At 39.0% G+C, this 19,942-nt stretch overlaps 1 protein-coding gene and 1 long non-coding RNA gene across 3 annotated transcripts in view; both read left to right on the plus strand.

Annotated features, from left to right (window-relative positions):
* NEBL (nebulette) overlaps positions 1-19,942 on the plus strand; it is a 355,773-nt gene that overhangs the window by 140,824 nt on the left and 195,007 nt on the right. The gene's annotated exons all lie outside the window — the stretch shown is intronic.
* On the plus strand, positions 7,999-18,846 carry LOC116881214. The gene is made up of 3 exons (XR_004385371.1): positions 7,999-8,226; positions 9,092-9,093; positions 18,828-18,846. It is a non-coding gene; the product is annotated as an uncharacterized LOC116881214 (long non-coding RNA).

Raw genomic sequence — 19,942 nt, forward strand, 5'->3', positions numbered from 1 at the left:
AGCAAGGAAAACGGAAGCCTGGGAAAGAGACTGATTGCTCGCGTGGCCTTATCGCTGTAGCTCTGACAGCGGGTGTCACCTGGCTGGGATGTTCAGGGGAGTGATGAGCGCCAGGCCCTGGTGTGAGTGTGACCTACTGCCCAGCCCCCCCTAGTCAGCCTGCATGCAGTCTCCCCCTCGCCACCGTTCCTTCTGATCTGTGCCCTGGACAGATAGGAGCCACTCAATGAGAAGTGAAGTGATGGAATTCAATGACATAATTGTGACTGGCTGTGAACTCTGATTGTGGCTTTTATAGGGTATCAGAGACATCTTTTGGGGCACTCAAAGGCTCAAATATACAGATAGGATAGGATGATTGCCGTGTGCTTTATTCTACTTTCTGTTTTTCCTCACAACCATCTGCGGGTTATGTTATATATTTGTTTATGCTGATGTCAAGTATGAGACCTAGATAGAGCATTTTTGTTGTTCTATTGTTTCTACTGCCTTCTTTTATCTGCAAGTTCTCCTAGCGGTCAGGGCCCACGGTTTCCAAATGCCTGTGTTGCGAGAGCTCCAGTAAGGATAGAGACCTTTCTCCAGAGATTTGTTTTGCCCACAGATTCTAGATGAATGGATGTGTGCAAGGTCATAACCTATAATGGACATTATTTAGGGCAGGGTTACCATGAACCAGTCTCTGTATTGATGGCTTTTGAGGTAGGATCTCCCCAATAACTTTCTTAGGTAAGCGTGATCTCATTTAGTAGGTGTAGAAGCTGCACTGAGAGAGGTTATATAAACAACTTGGGGGTCACACAGCTAGTAAGGGCCCTTCCTATTAGGGCTCACATCTTTCTAACCCCAAAGTGGGAGATGTTCCTTAGCAGGCCTGACAATCTCAGTGTAATCGTTGCTACAGATGACATTTCTGTGATGTCAATGCCATGTCATAGTAGTGTTAGAACACTTTAGGTTTAAACTTCTCCAAGTTCTGTTCAAGAAGTGAAATTTTTGTATTTGCATTCTTAGCAATTTGTAATTTCTGGTAAATGTCTCATTACTTTATTTTACTTATTTTGGGGAATTATTGTAGCCCTCAGTTTGGATTTTTATTGTTCCTGGAGGTTTTTAATACTTTTTGATTGTTTGCACTGTAACTTTTCATTTGCGTATCAATTATTTTAGTCAGTTAAGCTACTATTTTAACAGCTTTGCTCTTTTGTTTGCTCCATCCATTTAAATTTGTATTGAATAAATGTCCTCATGATTCCTGAGCTACTGATTTTGTATTCTAATTCCGTATAGCCTTGTATCTCATGCATCTAATTTTTAAACTTTTTATTTCTATACAACTACCACCGACCAGAGTACTAACATTTAACTTACTATAAAGCCAGTGAAAGAAGGATAAGTTATTCAGGTTTAAAAACAATTTTAAAGTCGGCCTGATCATAGAAAGTCCTGCTGTATTAGAAATTTGATTTTTAGTGGAGCTATATCTTATTTGTTGAGGAACTGGTCAAACACTTTTATCCATAGTGCGTTGGAGAACAAGTTGGTCATCCTAAATTCTTCAGGAGCTGTCTTTCTCTTCTGAGATGGCTCAGCAAAACCAAGCACTCATTTACTCCACTACTGTGAGAGTGCTCCTTCTGAGTGCCCCGAAGCGTCAATGCCATGCCTGCTGTGGTTTCTGACTTGGCTCAGCACAGAGTTTTGTAGGACAGACAGGAACACAGCTCGTGCCTGAAGGCAAGTAGCCGTCCTCTGAGAAGGACAAGTTCGTTGCCATGGGTTGGGCAGGGCTCGCTGGTAGTTTCCACGTGTGTGCATGCCTGCACACTTATGTGATCTTTCTCCTGTGCTCTGCTGCTACCAAGGAGGATTTAAGAGCACTCTCAGTGGAAAACACTTAAGGGGATATTTATGGGTATAATGAGAAGGAAAGCAAGGCCTTTTAGAGGAGGACATACTTTAATGGAAGAGCTGGGGCTTTGACAGGTGGGAGGAGGAATGGCAGGGCCCAGGATATTTGTGGGCAGTGCTGGAAATGAGGCAGATGTGTTGATGGACCATCAGTGGACTGGTGACCCCACAGAAAATCCAGAAGAGATAAGGCTAGTTGTGGAAGAGCTGAATGGCATGGTAAGGGGGATGGGTTTTATCATGAGGCAGGGGGATTTGTACGTACTTGGGCAGGAGGGTGATTTGTGGAAAATGATGTTATAGCAAGATTAATCAGGCAGAAAAATGGATTGGATGGGAAGAAATATGAAGGAGAGAGTCAAGTTGGGAAATGTTTGCTGTAATGAAAGTGCATGATAATTAAGCAGATAATCAAGGGGATGGAAAGGAAGGGAGAGAGAACTCTGAAGGAGGCACATTTTGAAGAGTGAGTGTATGTGAGGGGAAAGGGGGTTGGTGCTCTAGAATTTCTGTTGAAGGAGCTTCCGGTTGGCAAACCAATTGGAAGGAGAAAGGGCCCCGTAGGCAGTGTGCTTTGATGTTGTATTTATGTAATAAATGTTTTTTATTACATAAATACAACGTTTTTATTACAAAATGATTGTTTTTAATAAGATTGTGTGTTGATTTGGTGTGGTCTGTCGTGGCAGGGTTCTGCCTAATGAATACAGTGGCTGTTTCTCTCCCCACTCCAGACTCTTTTGGCAGGGCCACTGGGGCGAATTGGAGTCCAAGATGGCTGAGGCCCATGAGGGTGTAGGCCTGAGAAGCTGGCATTGTTATCAGGCATGTGGTCAGAGATAGTTTGGTCAGGGGCCCAGTAGCTCTGTCATCCCACCAGTCAAATGTTTGAATGAATGAAGGCTTGAGCCTGAGGGAATAAGTTCAGGATTAGTGTTGATTTGAAGAGTTTGGTAAATATTTAGGAGGAAGTAGTGTCCCTACGGATGAATGAACGGTGACAGTCGGGGGGAAAAGCCAGTTACTAGTGACGGAAGCTTTCTAAAACCATGTTCCACTGCTATATAGAAAGATTGAGTTTTGAAAATAAAACACTTACGAGGCATGGCTAACTTACACTATTATAGATTATACATACTGCATTGTTATCTTCTTTTTGAACATTTGTTTTTCAAAATGGCCAAGGCAGGGATTGATTGTACAACATTTCAAAATTCGTTCTGGGGTTTACAAAGAAAGAGAACAGGGCAAAATCTTAGTGCAAAAATCGTGTTAGGGGTTGGGCTGTTCTCGAAATTTGTTTAGCTTTGCATTCCTCTTAATGTTGAGGGATATCAAAAATGCCCCTGTAAAATTTTCTGGTTTTTAGGCTATACATATGACACTTTAAGAAGTTTAATAGCTTCGTGTGTGAAACTGGCCTTCATGTAATCCAACCCCGAGAGCCAGTGGAACGTGGAGGAGAGTGAGGATAAATACGGGTTTCAATTTGTATCCACCATCTAATTCTATGTGGTCTTGGACAAGTTTCTTCAACTTTCGTATTCTTCATTTTAAGATGGTGATTTTTCTCTCCCTCTTCCCTGGTCGCTGTGAGGCCGGCAATAATGTATGGAGCCGGCAGTCCTCCACACGTCTTACCCCATGGCAGACACCAGGCAAATGTTATTAGTTCACTCACTTTCCTCTCACAGGATCCTCTCTGTTTTTGCGTCACTGTCCTTAGAGTGATACAGATCAGTTCTATAAGCGGAGACTATTGTTCTTACCTTTGGAAGTGGTTTGGAGATTGTGACCAAGAAAGCATTCTGGGAATAATACCCCTGATCTTTGCTAGCTGCCTCACCTCCTAGGGAAAAGTGCGGTCCTGGAACTTGGTAGGGAAAATCTGTAAGATCGAGCAGAAGAGTATGGATTCTGAGGGGGCTGAAAACCCCTGCTGTCCCTTACTGGTTAACGTGGCTTTGAGAAGTAACTTAAATTTTGAGTCTGTTTCTGCAAAATACGATTGAGATGCCAACACACATGGATGGGAGGCTCACATGGGGTGATGTGTGTCTAAAGACACACAACAGAGCTCAGGGATAGGCTTGAAGGGAAAGTGGGAGGCAAGGTCCAGATCATGGAGACCTCACCTGGCATATTCAGGTGTTGCTGGGCCTGTTACTTCCAAAGTTCAAAGAGAAAATAAAGGGGAAAAGGATATTACTGGTTGATCTTTTTAAAGCATAATGAAATTCTTATTTATAAAAAAGGCAAAATTACTTACAAAATAACTTACCATGCTTGCTTAAATAACCTGTTAACTTGTTAGGGGACATAGCCAAGGCACAGAGATAATTTGAGAGTTTAGAGAATCATAATGGAGTCCCAGGAGACATTAATAGAGGCAAACCAGTCAGTTACTTCTCATGACCTGCGTGGTCCCTTTCAGTGAAGGGCTCTCTGCCTACTTTTTGCGTAGTTGTTGAATTAATGGAATTTTAAGGAGGTAGTGAGAAAGACAGTTGCTGAATTAATGGAATTTTAGGGAGGTAGTAAGAGAAATAAAATAAAAACAAGTAAAGCTATTTTTTAAGTCTGTAAAACTTTTGACAAATCATAAGGCTTTATGAGTGTGATGATCAAGATACATGAGCTTCTCCTGTTGTATTCAATGGCTTAAGCCAAGAACGAAGTTTTAAAATTGTATTATTTGGATGAACGAATCAAGCCAAAAAGTATACTCATGCTAAAGGGCAATCTGGATGGCAGATCTCAGTTTTGTGAGATAACATATCTGTTTTAGTATATTTCATGTAAAGTAGATTCTATTGGGAAGGAAATATCTCAAAAAACTTGGGCATTTCCTAGCAGTCTGGGCCATGGTGACGCCCCGCGTGGCCACAGTCCATCTGTGATTTTGCGTTGCTCCACACAAGAGGCATCTAAAAGTGTCCAGCCTCTCAAGGCTCATGATGAGTTATGAGCTGGAGCGAGCCCTTCTCCAGACCTCCTGGCAGAGATCAGCTGTGTAGGGGAAGCTGGCCATGGAAGGGGGAATGCTCCCTTTTTAAAAATGGAGGTGCGGATTCTTTTTTTTTGGATACACTGTAAAGGAGAAAGAATTCGTACCCCAAAGAGTAAACCGGTTGAGACCGCGGTAAGAATTGCTGCTCGCAGCATCTAGCTCATAGCCAGCCTTACCCACTCAGAAATAATTATTTTCAAACTGAGCAGCATTTGCAGAGAGATAGCTCCCAAACAGCTGTGTCAGCTTTAGAATGTGTGGAAACGTCTCAAGAATAAACCGTAAAGTAGGTTTGGAAATTAAAAAAAATAAATAAAAAGAAAAGAAAGAAAGAAATTCAAGGATATTTTGATGTGAAGGGGTTATTAGCAACAGTTTACAAAAATACTGAATAGTCGATTTGGGAGTTCATTTTGTTCCTGCGGCGTCTTCCTATTTATCTTCCTGATATATTTGTCTCCTCAGTTACCATAGCGCTGCTCATTGGTATTCCTCGGCGCCGCGGTGTTGCTGTGAATCCCTTCATAATTACACCGAACTCAAGAGAATTTTTACTTTTTTAGGCCTCGCTCAAGCTCAGGGCCCCCCTTTTCTTCTTTTGTGGGGCAGCTTTAATTTTGTGCAAAAATGATAGCCACGGTCCTGCTCCTTTTGTCTCATAGACAGGACGGTCAAGCAGCCGCCTTCACGTCTGATGTCACTGCTAATATATTTCCTTCCCAAGAAGGCAGTGCTTGCTGTCTCCACCCCCCAGGACTATAATCCTTTTTTTCTGAGCTGCGGGCTCTGTCAGCCCTATGCTCCCGTTCTCAGTCGTGGAGTGTGTGTGTGTGTGTGTGTGTGTGTGTGTGTGTGTGCTGGGCATCTTTCAGAGGGGAATAATTATTTCTCTTCAAGAACACTTTCCTCTTGCACTTCCCTTTGCTTCAGAAGTGAGGGGTTGGGGCGCCTGGGTGGCTCAGTGGGTTAAAGCCTCTGCCTCCGGCTCAGGTCATGATCCCAGAGTCCGGGGATCAAGCCCCACAAAGGGTTCTCTGCTCAGCAGGGAGCCTGCTTCCCCCTCCTTATCTGCCTGCTGCTCTGCCTACTTGTGATCTCTGTCTGTCAAATAAATAAATAAAATCTAAAAAAACCCCCCAAAAAACAAAAAACAAAAGCGAGGGGTTCCCAGGGCCCTCACCATTTTCTCCAGCCCCGGATGGGCATCTGTGCTTGGCTGCTGGGGCAGGTGTTTGCAAGTGCAGTGACACCTGCTAATTACTTCTAGGAGGTAACTGGGTTTAACAGGTTGTAACTGTTGGCTTCTTCGATTGTGGCCGATGAAACTGCTTTTATCTTTCAGTCTGAATGTTGAAGGCAGAAAGACATGGAATTAATTACATGTGAATTATCCTTGTATCTGTCAATTACTGCAATGATTTTGGGGGTTTGGAGTAATGTATATTGTAGATACAGTTACTCTTTTTGGATCCCATAGATTAAATTCATTGAAAGATCCCTCTAGAGATGCATTAGCCACACTTCGCCTCTAGCTTCTCTTCCAGGGAGTCAGTTTCAAGTTCAAATACATTTTGTCTGATAAATTGACCACATGGAGGAACTAAAGAGAGCAATTATGTGTGACATCAAATAAATGACTCAGTGGCAAGGTATATTCTATTTAGGTCAGAGCAATTCAAAATGTGAGAAAACATGATTTAGCTGGCTGGACTGAAAGACAGAATTACTGGATGGAAAGAATCACTTTGCATTCTGAGGTTGGGTAATGGGAGATATGTAATATTTATTGTGTTTGCTGTGAGATGATTGTGTGTGAGATGGTTGCCATTGTTTATGTGGGTATTGTTTAATGTGACAATGTGTGAGTCCAATCTTTATGTGTAATATACAGTGGTGCTGGCTAGCTAAGGTGAGGGAGGGTGATATGTGGCTGAACGTGTTAAACCATGATAAGCCCATATATTTTGCTCATTGGAGAGTTAATTGGGGAGGCGGTGATTAATTATGATTAATTGGAGTGTTTTCCCCACAATCTTCACTTCCCCTTTTAGAACTGTGTGCCTATGCCTTTGCCTTGTGACTTTGTAGGACCTTCATTAGAAGAAGTACTAATGCCCCATTGATGTTGGGTGTGTCCATATGTTTCATGCCTGTCAGTGGGGTTTTGCAAAAACGATGTCCCCAGAGATCTTAGGTGTGTTTCTGTGCGTTGGCTTGGCCTCTGGTGCTCCTGCCATCCACTCTAGGAAGAACATGTTCTGGTTAGCTTCCAGTCTAAGGACAATATAGAGACACAGGGAGCAGAAGTGAGTCCAGTTTGAAACCTAGAGCCAAGCAGACTGTGACAACTGACTTGCAGACCTGGGAACAAGAAAAATAAATGATTATAATTGTAAGTCACTGACTTTGAGGGTTTGTTATATGCAGCATCATTGCAGAAATAGCTAATAGATGTACATACTAAAAAATAAAATACCTGCTTTTGTAAGAATTTCATTTCAGTTAATAAGCTCCTTTTACATTCAGATCCTTGTTTTTACCCTATTAAGACATCCGTGTTCTGTCGCTCATAACTTAGTGGTATGCTTTGGCTGCAATGCAGTGATATCCTTTGCTGGCACAATAGCATGACCAGAAGTTGCATGACTATATCCTTTTAAATATTAATATAATTAGATACCCTCTTAATCACATATTTGGGGGATTTTATATATTTTAAAAACTTTATGTAGGCTTTTTTATTTTTTTCCATAAAGAACATTTAAATGACATTTAAATAACTTAAAAAAACATGTAAAAGAGTTTATAGCTAATTTCAACATAGTTTAGGGAGAAAATACTCGAGGATGTTAGGAAGGCAGTTCAGAGTGAGGGCAGGAGAGATGAGGGGTCCCTGTGCCACCCAGGGACAGTGCTCTGAGGTTGACCTATGACTGTGTCACCCAAGGACAGTGCTCTGAGATTGCACTATGACTGTGTCAGCAAGGACCCTCTTAAATCTGCTGGTGGGAGTTCATGGCTCCTGCTGCTCTCTTGGACTTGTGGACTGTGGCCCACTGGCACTAGTGTCTCTGCAAGCCCAGGAACCTCTGTCATCACCCTGAGCAGAAAGAAGATTCTGCTCCCTGTGTTCTCTTCTGAATTAAAGGCTCTTATGGGTCCATCTGTTCGGTAGTGCTGAGGTAACATGCCTGTTGTGCAGCTTTGAGCAAGGCTGAGAAAGTGAGTTTACAGCTCCTTCCTTGGAGACTTAAAATATGAGAAGTCCCCAAAACTTAGGTAGGTTGTTTAAAAGATTCTCAATAGTCATAGCACATGAACAATGTCCACATAAATCCATAATACCTATTTTAAAAACAACCTTTAATTACTACTAATTAGTATCATAATCTTTAAAAAGTGAAAATGAAGGTAATTTATCCAATTCCTTTTTTTCAAAAGAGAAATGCTAATATAAAACAAAAAACCCAACAGCACCTCTGACCTTATAGACTAATATTTTTCAAACGTATACTTACCTCACAATACCCCAAAAGGCAAATATCAACTAAAATTTTTCTTTGACATCAAGATTTCATTGATTTAGGTTTCATTTTTTCAAAATTTATGATAGTAAATTTGATTAAGTTGGTTTATCAGTTTCTCAGGAAGGCAGCATTTATAACTCTCCTGAACTTCAGAACCATCTATTTATACACAATTCTACTTAATTCAACATTCTTTTCTTTTCTTTTTCTTTTTTCCATCAAGCCTGTAGCGTTGTTCAGTTTCCTTTAGAGCTTGACAGTCATAAATCCACCTTTAAAAATCTCTTGTATAAACTCTTTATTAAGTCAGAGACCCCATTCCACATTTAGTAAAAGGAATGGCATCTAGAACATTTCATTTGCTGCAGAGAAAATTGTTAAATGAGCCTGGGAAGAAATAGCCCACACCCCTTGATATGTCTTGGATGTTAAATTACAACCCCTGTATCCCTGTAGAGAAAAGCTGCCAGATGTAAGAGTCTATGTCAGGGATGCTAATTTGTTGTATGGCAAGAGCATGGATGGGGAACAGCCTAGTTGGGATGTGTTCCCTGGAATTCCCAAATGTGCGTGAGGCAGGGAGCAGGGTGGAGGAAGGAGAGGCTAGAGCTGTTAGGTCCAGCAGAATCTGGAGAAGAAGGAGGAGTTGGATTGGTCATCAGAAAACCAGAGAGGGGCCACGTAACTTAAACTGGGGATTATGAGGTAATAAAAAGTGGAAAGTGGTGTCTCTGGCCAGAGGTTAGGAAGCAAGTCACCCTAGGGATGAGAGAGAAAGAAAACTGCTATTATGTGAGGCTGGCTAAGCTGGGTTTGGTGAGTAATTTTAACTTGCGTAGGTTCTCTACATCGTGTCAGTACTGTAAGATTTATTTGGCCTAAAGATCACTATCTTAGTCCATTTGGGCTGCTATGATGATACCATAGACTGGGTTGCTTAAACAACAAAATGTATTTCTCACAATTCTGGAGGCTGGGAAGTCCAAGATCAAGGTACTCTCGGATCAGGTTCTTGGTGAGCGCTGACTTCCTTGTTTGTGAAGATCTGTTTCTTGACATGTCCTCACATGGTGGAGTGAGAACTAGTGCTCTAGTCTCTTCTGAAAACAAAACAAAACAAAACAAAACAAAACAAAACAAAAAACAAAACACTAATCCCAATTATGAGGGTTTTACCCTGGTGTCCTCCCAACACCCTACCTTTGAATACTGTCCTATTGAGAATTAAGCTTCAAAATACGAATTTTGGTGGGTGAGGGGTGCTGGGGGAGACACAAACATTCAGTTCATGGCAGTAAGTATTGTTGCATTCCAAAGCAGGGGTTTTTAACTTTTTGTGTGCCTTGGACCCCTTTGGTTGCTTAGTGAAGCTTATTGGTTCCTTTTTAGAGAATATGTTTTTATTAATGTTAAAGACACAGGTTCTGCTAATACTCCATTGATCATTCATGTGAATATTAAATTTCATTTGGAAGTGGATGAAAATAAAGATGCCTTTCCCCTTCATCTAAGTTCATGGACTCCCTGAATTTTATCTATTTAAAGATAAATAGATATCTATTTATATCTACCCACCCCTTGCAGACTTCAGGGTAAAGACCCCTTGCTCCACAGGATTGACTGAATGTTCATTGAGCTGGTGTCCCTTCAAATCCCTGATACATAATGGTCATAAATCAAGTGTCTGTATAAGTGTAGTTCTCTTGCTGGGCCTTCTGTTTTGTTCTGTTGATCAATGTATGTGTCCCTGTGCTGGTAATACACTGTGGCTTTATGTTTTTCCTTCTATCTGGGAAGGCAAGCAGTCCCTTCCTTCACATCTTCTCATACTTCAGGAGTGTGTGGCTCCTTTTGGTTCTTTGTTATTCCATAGAAATGGTCAAAGTCTAAAAAGATAATTTGTTGGGATTTTTTTAAATCATTTTTTAAATTTATTTTCAGCATAACAGTATTCATTGTTTTTGTACCACACCCAGTGCTCCATGCAATCTGTGCCCTCTCTAATACCCACCACCTGGTTCCCCCAACCTCCCACCCCCCACCTCTTCAAACCCTTCAGATTGTTTTTCAGAGTCCACATTCTCTCATTGTTCACCTCCCCTTCCAATTTCCCCCAACTCCCTTCTCCTAACTCCCTATGTCCTCCATGCTATTTGTTATGCTCCACAAATAAGTGAAACCATATGATAATTGACTCTCTCTGCTTGACTTATTTCACTCAGCATCATCTCTTCCAGTCCCGTCCATGTTGCTACAAAAGTTGGGTATTCATCCTTTCTGATGGAAGCGTAATACTCCATAGTGTATATGGACCACATCTTCCTTATCCATTTGTCCGTTGAAGGGCATCTTGGTTCTTTCCACAGTTTGGCAACCATGGCCATTGCTGCTATAAACATTGGGGTACAGATGGCCCTTCTTTTCACTACATCTGTATCTTTGGGGTAAATACCCAATTGTGCAATTGCAGGGTCATAGGGAAGTTCTGTTTTTAATTTCTTGAGGAATCTCCACACTGTTCTCCAAAGAGGCTGCGCCAACTTGCATTCCCACCAACAGTGTAAGAGGGTTCCCCTTTCTCCACATCCCCTCCAACACATGTTGTTTCCTGTCTTGCTAATTTTGGCCATTCTAACTGGTGTAAGGTGATATCTCAATGTGGTTTTAATTTGAATCTCCCTGATGGTTAGTGATGATGAACATTTTTTCATGTGTCTGATAGCCATTTGTATGTCTTCATTGGAGAAGTGTCTGTTCATATCTTCTGCCCATTTTTTGATATGATTGTCTGTTTTGTGTGTGTTGAGTTTGAGGAGTTCTTTATAGATCCTGGATATCAATCTTTTGTCTGTACTGTCATTTGCAAATATCTTCTCCCATTCCATGGGTTGCCTCTTTGTTTTCTTGACTGTTGCCTTTGCTGTGCAGAAGCTTTTGATTTTGATGAAGTCCCAAAAGTTTATTTTGGCTTTTGTTTCCTTTGCCTTTGGAGACATATCTTGAAAGAAGTTGCTGTGGCTGATATCGAAGAGATTACTGCCTATGTTCTCCTCTAGGATTCTGACGGATTCCTGTCTCATGTTGAAGTCTTTTATCCATTTTGAGTTTATCTTTGTGTACGGTGTAAGAGAATGGTCGAGTTTCATTCTTCTACATATAGCTGCCCAGTTTTCCCAGCACGATTTATTGAAGAGACTGTCTTTTTTCCACTGAATATTTTTTCCTGTTTTGTCGAAGATTAACTGACCATAGAGTTGAGGGTCCATATCTGGGCTCTCTATTCTGTTCCACTGGTCTATGTGTCTGTTTTTATGCCAGTACCATGCTGTCTTGGTGATCACAGCTTTGCAGTAAAGCTTGAAATCAGGTAACGTGATGCCCCCAGTTTTATTTTTGTTTTTCAACATTTCCTTAGCGATTCGGGGTCTCTTCTGGTTCCATACAAATTTTTGGATTATTTGCTCCAGCTCTTTGAAGAATACCAGTGGAATTTTGATTGGAATGGCATTAAAAGTATAGATTGCTCTAGGCAGTATAGAATATCATCCTCAATGGGAAAAAGCTTGCAGCCTTCCCGTTGAGATCAGGAACACGACAAGGATGCCCACTCTCACCACTCTTGTTCAACATAGTATTAGAAGTCCTAGCAACAGCAATCAGACAACAAAGAGAAATAAAAGGTATCCAAATTGGCAATGAAGAAGTCAAACTCTCTCTCTTCGCAGATGACATGATTCTTTATATGTAAAACCCAAAAGACTCCACCCCCAAACTACTAGAACTCATACAGCAATTCAGTAACGTGGCAGGATACAAAGTCAATGTACAGAAATCAGTGGCTTTCTTATACACTAACAGTGAAAATACAGAAAGGGAAATTAGAGAATCGATTCCATTTACTATAGCACCAAGAACCATAAGATACCTGGGAATAAACCTAACCAAAGTGGTAAAGGATCTGTACTCGAGGAACTACAGAACACTCATGAAAGAAATTGAAGAAGACACAAAAAGATGGAAGGCCATTCCATGCTCTTGGATCAGAAGAATAAACATTGTTAAAATGTCTGTTGGGATTTTGATTGGAATTACACTGAATGCATATATCAATTTGAAGAAGAATGGACATATTTATTGAGTTTCCCAGTCCACAAGGGGGGAACATCTCATTTATTTGGGTTTCCACATATTGTTAATTAACACTAAGACATATTTTGAATAATCATCTTTGGAAATTATTTCCTACAAGAAAGGAGGTAAGGGTGATTATATATATGTTTTTAAACCAGGTAAATTGGGAAAATAGTTGTTTTGAGATGATTTTGGTTGTCTCAAGAGATAAGTATTGAACTTATTATGTGTATACCTCTCATAAATCTTCTGTTTATTTGTATGAAAGATGCCACTTTAGAAAATTGACCACATATTTAAATATGTGATAAAATAATTCTGAAATTCTTAAAACAATCATGTCCTTGACATTTACTGTAACCTTGTACTAAGACTATTTAGCTTGAAACAGCTGAGCAGTCAACATTTAAGTGAATGAATTCATTCATTCATATAGTGCATATTGTGTACCTAATATGTGCCAGGCACTTCTGTAGGTGCTGGGGATGTAGCCAAGAGAAGGAGGTGATTCAAGGCAGTTGGGTCATCTCTTTCAAATGTGTCTGCAAGGTTGATGACAGATTTGTCCACTAGATTTAGCAATATAGAATTTATAAGTGGCTTTATCCAGAGTAGTTACTAGGGTGTGGTGGGACAAAAGTCTGCTGGGAATGTGATCATGACTAGTAAGAGGAGAGAAATATGAGCTGTGAGTTTTTTTTAAAACTATTTGAGGAGTTGCTGCTATAAAATGAACAGAAAAATACAGTTCTAGGTAATATAGTACGGTTGTATGCTAATGGCAGCAGTCTACTCGAGAGGGGAAATTTGATGATGGAGAGGAGAGGGGCTAATTTTTGGAACAAAGTCCTTGACTGGGCAAGAGGTGATAGGACCTAGTACACAAGTGGAGGGGTTGGCCTTATGCAGGAGCCAGCACAGTTAGTCCTGCTGAATGAGAGAAAAGGCAGGGTCACATGGGCACAGACACAGAAAGGTTGGTAAGTTTTTTGTTGAGTAAATAGTGAAACATTCTTCTGAGTAGTTCTGTTTCTACAGGAAATAAACATTAAAGTTATCAATTGAAAATAACTGACATAGAGACAGATAAATTGATCAATGGAATAACTCAGAAGGTTCCTAGTTGGGGAGTGGGTGTAGAATGTTGGGGAGACACCAGAGTAGGAAATAGCTTCCTGACTGGTGAGAAAGGGTGAGGTTGCTCAACAGAGCTGAGGACATGGTTGCAATGACCATAAATTTAACTGAGCTTAGATAGCATAGCTGTGTGTTTTTCTCTACCACATTGCACCTTTTGGATACAATGCAGAGTAGGCAGAGTGTTGGGTTTTTACCAGGGCTAGGAGAGTGCAATAGAGGGAAGGAGGGGAGTAGTATTTAAGGGAAGTTGCTGGGAAGTGATCATAATGATGGGTGTGGAGTCTAAGTCACATGTGAGGGAATGAAGACATGGACAGTGAAGCAGCACAAGAAACAGTAGGTGGGATCGGGGACTCCAAAGATAGTCAAGGGTGGGGACACTAAAAATTCCCCATAGCAGGATGAGATAAAAAGAAGTCCTTGTAAATATAAAGTCACTAACTGGCAATTTCTGGGGAAGATGGCAGAGTAGGAGGACCCCAAGCTCATCTTGCTCCATGGGTACAACTAGAGAACACCCACACCAGTGTAAATAACCCAGAAAATGACCCAAAGGCTAGCAGAACAAATTCTCCACAGCTGAATGTAGAAAAGAGGTCACATCAAAAATAAGTACATCTGGAGGTGCTGGGTGGCTCAAAGGGTTAAAGCCTCTGCTTTTGGCTAGGGTCATGATCCCAGGGTACTGGGATCGAGCCCCACATCGGGCTCTCTGCTCAGCAGGCAGCCTGCTTCCATTCGTCTTTGCCTTCCTCTCTCCTACTTGTGATACCTGTCTGTCCAATAAATAAACAAAATCCTTAAAAAAAAAAGTAAGTACATCTGTAAGAATCAGTGAAGGGATTCACAAAATAAAAGGATGTGAAATATGATACAATATATCTAAAACGTGGTGAGGGAGACAGAGGAATAAAGTTCAAACTCAAGTGACAATCAACTTAATATATACTGCTATATGCAGAAGATGTTTTATACAAACCTAATGGAAACAACAAATCAAAAACCAGTAATAGATATGCAAAAAATAAGGAGAAAGGAATCCAAGTAGATCGCTAAAGAAAACCAACAAACCATGAGAGAAAAGAGCAAGAGAAGAAAGAAACAAGAGAACTACAAAAACAACTATAAAACAAGTAACAAAATGGCAATAAATACACACCTGTCAATAACTATTTTGAATGTGAATAGACTAAATGCTCCAATCCAAAGACATAGGATAACGGAATGGATAAAAAATCAAGACCCATTTATATGCTGCCTACAAAAGACTAATTTCAGACCTAAAGACATGCAGACATATAGATTGAAAGTGAAAGGATGGAAAAGCATTTATCATGCAAAAAAGGAAGCCAGGATAGCAATACTTATATCTGACAAAATAAACTTTAAAATAAAGACTGTAACAGGAAACAAAGAAGGACACCATATAATCATAAAGGGAACAATCCAACAAGAAGATACAGCAATTATAAATATTTTTGCAGCCAACACAGGAACACCCAAATACAAAAAGCAGCTAATAACAAACATAAAGGATAACTGATAGTAATACAATTATAATAGGGGACTTTAACAGCCCAGTTACATCAATGGATAGATCATCCAAACAGAAAATCAATAAAGAAACAATGGCTTTCAACGACACGCTGGACCAGATGGATCTAACAGATATAGTCAGAACATTCCATCCTAAAACAGCAGAAGAAACATTCTTTTCAATTGCATGTAATGGAATAGTCTCCAGAATAGATCACATACTGGGCCATAAAACAAGTTTCAAGAGATTCAAAAAGATTGAAGTCATACCATACATCTTTTATGATCACAATGCTATGAAACTAGAAATCAACTGTAAGAAAAAATCTGGAAAGAACACAAATACATAGAGGTTAAATAACATGCTACTAAACAATGAATGGATCAGCCAGGAAATTAAAGAGGAGATCAAAAAATGCATGGAGACAAATGAAAATGAAAACACAGTGGTCCAAAATCCTTGGGATGTAACAAAAGTTGTTCTAAGAGAGAATTTTATAGCAATACAGACAGGCTTACAGCAAGAAGCAAGAAAAACCTCCAGTAAGCAACCTAGTTTTACATGCAAAGGAGTTAGAAAAAGAACAACCCAAATGCAAACCAGTAGAAGGAAGGAAATAATAAAGATTAGTGCAAAAATAAATGATATAGAAACTAAACAACAACAACAACAACAACAGAACAGTTCCATGAAACCAGGAGCTATTTCTGTGAAAAGGTCAACAAAATCAATAAATGTTTAGCCAGACTCGTAAGAAAAAAAAAAAAAAAAGGAAAAGACAAGAGGAGGAGGAGGAGAGAGACAGACAGACAGACAGACTCAAATAAAATCAGAAACGAAAGAGGAGAAATAACAATACCAAAGAAATACAAAGGAATATAAGAGAATATTATGAAAAATTATATGCCAACACACTGGGCAACCTAGAAGAAATGGATAAATTTCAAGAAACATTTAACCTCCCAAAACTGAATCAAGAAGAAATAGAAAATTTGAACAGACCAATTATCAGAAATGAAATTGAATCAGTAATAAAAAAAAAAAACAAAAACAAACAAAAAAACCTCCCAACAAGCAGAAGTCCAGGACCAGATGACTTCACAGGTGAATTGTATTAAACATTTAAAGAATAGTTAGTATCTATTCTTTTCAAACTATTCTGATATATATAGGAAAGGAAGGAAAGTTTTCAAATTTATTCTGTGAGGCCAGCATTATTACCCTGATCTCAAAACCAGATAAAGATGTTACCAAAAAAGAGAACTACAGGCTAATATCTCTGATGAACATAGATGCAAAAATCTTCAACAAAATATGAGCAAACTGAATCCAGCAATACTTTAAAAGAAATCATTCACCATCATCAAGTGGGATGCAAGTGTGGTTCAATATTCACAAATCAATCAGTGTGATACATCACACCAAAAAAAGGAAAGATTAAAAAAAACATGATCTTTTCAGTCATTGCAGAAAAAGCATTTGACAAAGTACATCCACTCATGATAAAAAACCCTTAACAAAGTTGGTTTAGAGGGAACATACCTCAACATAATATAGGCCATCTATGAAATCCCACCATATATGAAATACTCATAGCTAATGTCATACTCAGTGGTGAAAAACTGAGTGAGAGCTTTCCCCCTAAAATCAGAAAGAAGACCACTCTCACCAATTTTATTCAACATAGTACTAGAAGTCCTAGCCACAGAAATTGAACAAGAAAAAGAAATAAAAGGCATCCAAATTGGTAATGAAAAAGTAAAATTTTCACTATTTGCAGATGACTCGATACTATGAAAATCCTAAAGACACTACCAAAAAACTACTAGAATTGATAAATGAATTTGGAAAGATCACAGGATGCAAAAATCAATATACAGAAATCTATTACACTTCTCTACACTAATAATGAAGCGGGAGAAAGAGAAATTCAGAAAAAAAAATCCCATGTAAAATTGCACCAAAAATAATAAAATACTTAGGGATGAACTTGACCAAGGAGGTGAAAGACTTGTATTCTGAAAACTGTAAAAAGTTGATGAAAGAAATTGAAAATGCTACAAATGGCAAGATTTTCCATGTTCATGGATTGGAAGAATACATTTGTTAAAATGTATGTATTATTCAAAGCAATCTATAGATTCAATGGAAACCCTATCAAAATACCAACAGTATTTTTCACAGAACTAGAACAATCTAAAATTTGTATGGAACCACAAAAGACCCCGAATAGCCAAAACAATCTTAAAAAAGAGCAAGGGTGTTTGGGTGGTGCAGTCAGTTAAGCATCACACTCAGGGTCATGAGATTGAGCCCCACCTTGGGCTCCCGGGTCAGTGTGGAATCTGCTTTGGACTCTCTCTCCCTCTCCCTTTCCCCATGTGCTCACTCTCTTTCTCTCTCTCTTTCAAATAAATAAATGTTTAAAGAAATAGAAGAACAAAACAAGGTATCACAATCTCAGATTTTAAGATATAGTACAAAGCTATAATAATCAGAACAGTAAGGTATTGGCACAAAAATAGACATAGAGATCAATAGAACAGAATAGAAAGCCCGGAAACAAACTCACAGTTATATGGTTAATTAATCTTTGACAAAGGAAGTATGATTATACAATGGGAAAAAGTTTCTTTAACAAACAGTATTGGGAAAATAGAACAGCTACATGCAAAAGAATGAAATGGGATGAATCTCTTATACCATACACAGAAATAAACTTGAAATGCATTAAGGATCTAATTGTGAGACCTGAAACCCTAAGAATCCTAGAACAGAGCACAAGCAGTAATTTCTTTGACATTGGTCCTGGCATTATTTTTCTAGATCTGTCTCCTGAGGCAAGGGAAACAAACAAAAGTAAAAATAAACTATTGGGACTGCGTTAAAATAAAAAGCTTCTGCACCGCAAAGAAAAAATTCAACAAGACAAAAAGATAGGCAACGGAATGGGAGATGTTCACAAATGACATACCTGATAAAGGGTTAGTATCCAAAATACATAAAAAACTTATACAACTCAATACCAAAAAACCCCAGTAATCCAATTAACAAAGGATGGAAGACATGAGTAGACCTTTCTCCAAAGCAGACATCCGGATGATCAAGAGACACATGAAAATATGCTCAACATCATTTATCATCAGAGATATGCAAATCAAAACTGCAATGCGATATCCCCTCACACCTGTTGGAAGGGTTACGATTGAAGACTCAAGAAACAACAAATGTTGGTGAGGGTGGGGAAAAAGGAACCCTTTTGCACTGGGGGTGGGAATGCAAACCGCTGCAGCCACTATGGAGGTTCCTCAAAAAATTAAAAATAGAACTACCTTATGATCTGGTAATTGTACTACTGAGTATTTATCCAAAGAATATGAAAATACTAATTTGAAAGGATATATGCACTCCTGTGTTTATAGCAGCATTATCTACAACAGCCAAATTATGGAAGCAGCCCAAATATCCTGTAACAGATGAATGGATAAAGAAGATGTGGTACACACACGCGCGCGTACACGTGCACACACACACACACCACACACATGGATATTCCCTAGCCATAAAAAAGAATGAAATCTTGCCATTTGCAGCAACATGAATGCATTTGGAGAGTATAATGCTAAGTCAGCCAAAGAAAGACAAATACCATATGATTTCACTCATATGAACTTAAGAAACAAAACAAATGAACAAAGACCAAAAAAAGACAAACCAAAAAACAGGCTCTTAAGCATAGAGAACAAACTGATGTTTTACCAGAGGGAAGGCGGGGGGGAATGGGTGAAATAGGTGATGGGGATTAAGTCATGCATTTGTTGTGATGAGCACTGAGTAATGTATTGACTTGCTGAATCACTGTATTGTGTACCTGAAACTAATAGAAGACTGTACATTAACTGTACTGGAATTAAAATTAAAAAAAAAAAGGAATTATCTTCTTTTGTTTTGGTGTTTGGAAAAAAGTATGTTTTCACTTTTTCATTCTCATTTGTTTAATTTTAAAATTTAAGTTATGGCTAAGATATATAATTGAAAAGTAATACTTATAAAGGTTCTAGGTAACTTATCTAAACATAGGAAATGAGATTATGAAACTGACTTCTTTGTTATGATTTGATGCTACTTTGTTTCAAGGACCTGTAAATCCTATGCTTCTGTATCTGTCTGTTCATCTATTAAGATAACTAGAGAACCACAGAATTTATTTTTGAAGCAGATTTTAGGTATCATTTAGTTTAATCTTCCTCAAGCTGTTATTTAGGCTAATTAAAAGCATTGAAATCCAGCACATTTTTGAATGATGACTGCCTGGGCTGATTGTAATACTAATATTGAATTGCCTGTTAGGCTCTAACCTGAATCTGCTTGGAAAATTTTGAAAGGAAGAGAAAAGTTACTGTGTTACTTTCACCTCATTATTTTGCTTAGGTCAGTGATACATGTCACATTTCAATTACTGTTAGCCCTATTTAAAAATTTGCATTTGTTTTTTTGTAGCCTAATCTGGTTATTACAATAGCTGAACCAGACTTTTAAATGGTTCTATTGCTTTGCATTAATTATATATATTATATATGTATTATGATATATATATTATACTATACATACATTATTATATGGATTATGTATGATCCATAATTATACATATGCACTGCTTTTCATGAATGATACATATGGCATATA

Source organism: Lontra canadensis, unplaced genomic scaffold, assembly GCF_010015895.1.
Source record: "Lontra canadensis isolate GAN:19392208 unplaced genomic scaffold, GSC_riverotter_1.0 scaffold72, whole genome shotgun sequence".
Taxonomy (NCBI): domain Eukaryota; kingdom Metazoa; phylum Chordata; class Mammalia; order Carnivora; family Mustelidae; genus Lontra; species Lontra canadensis.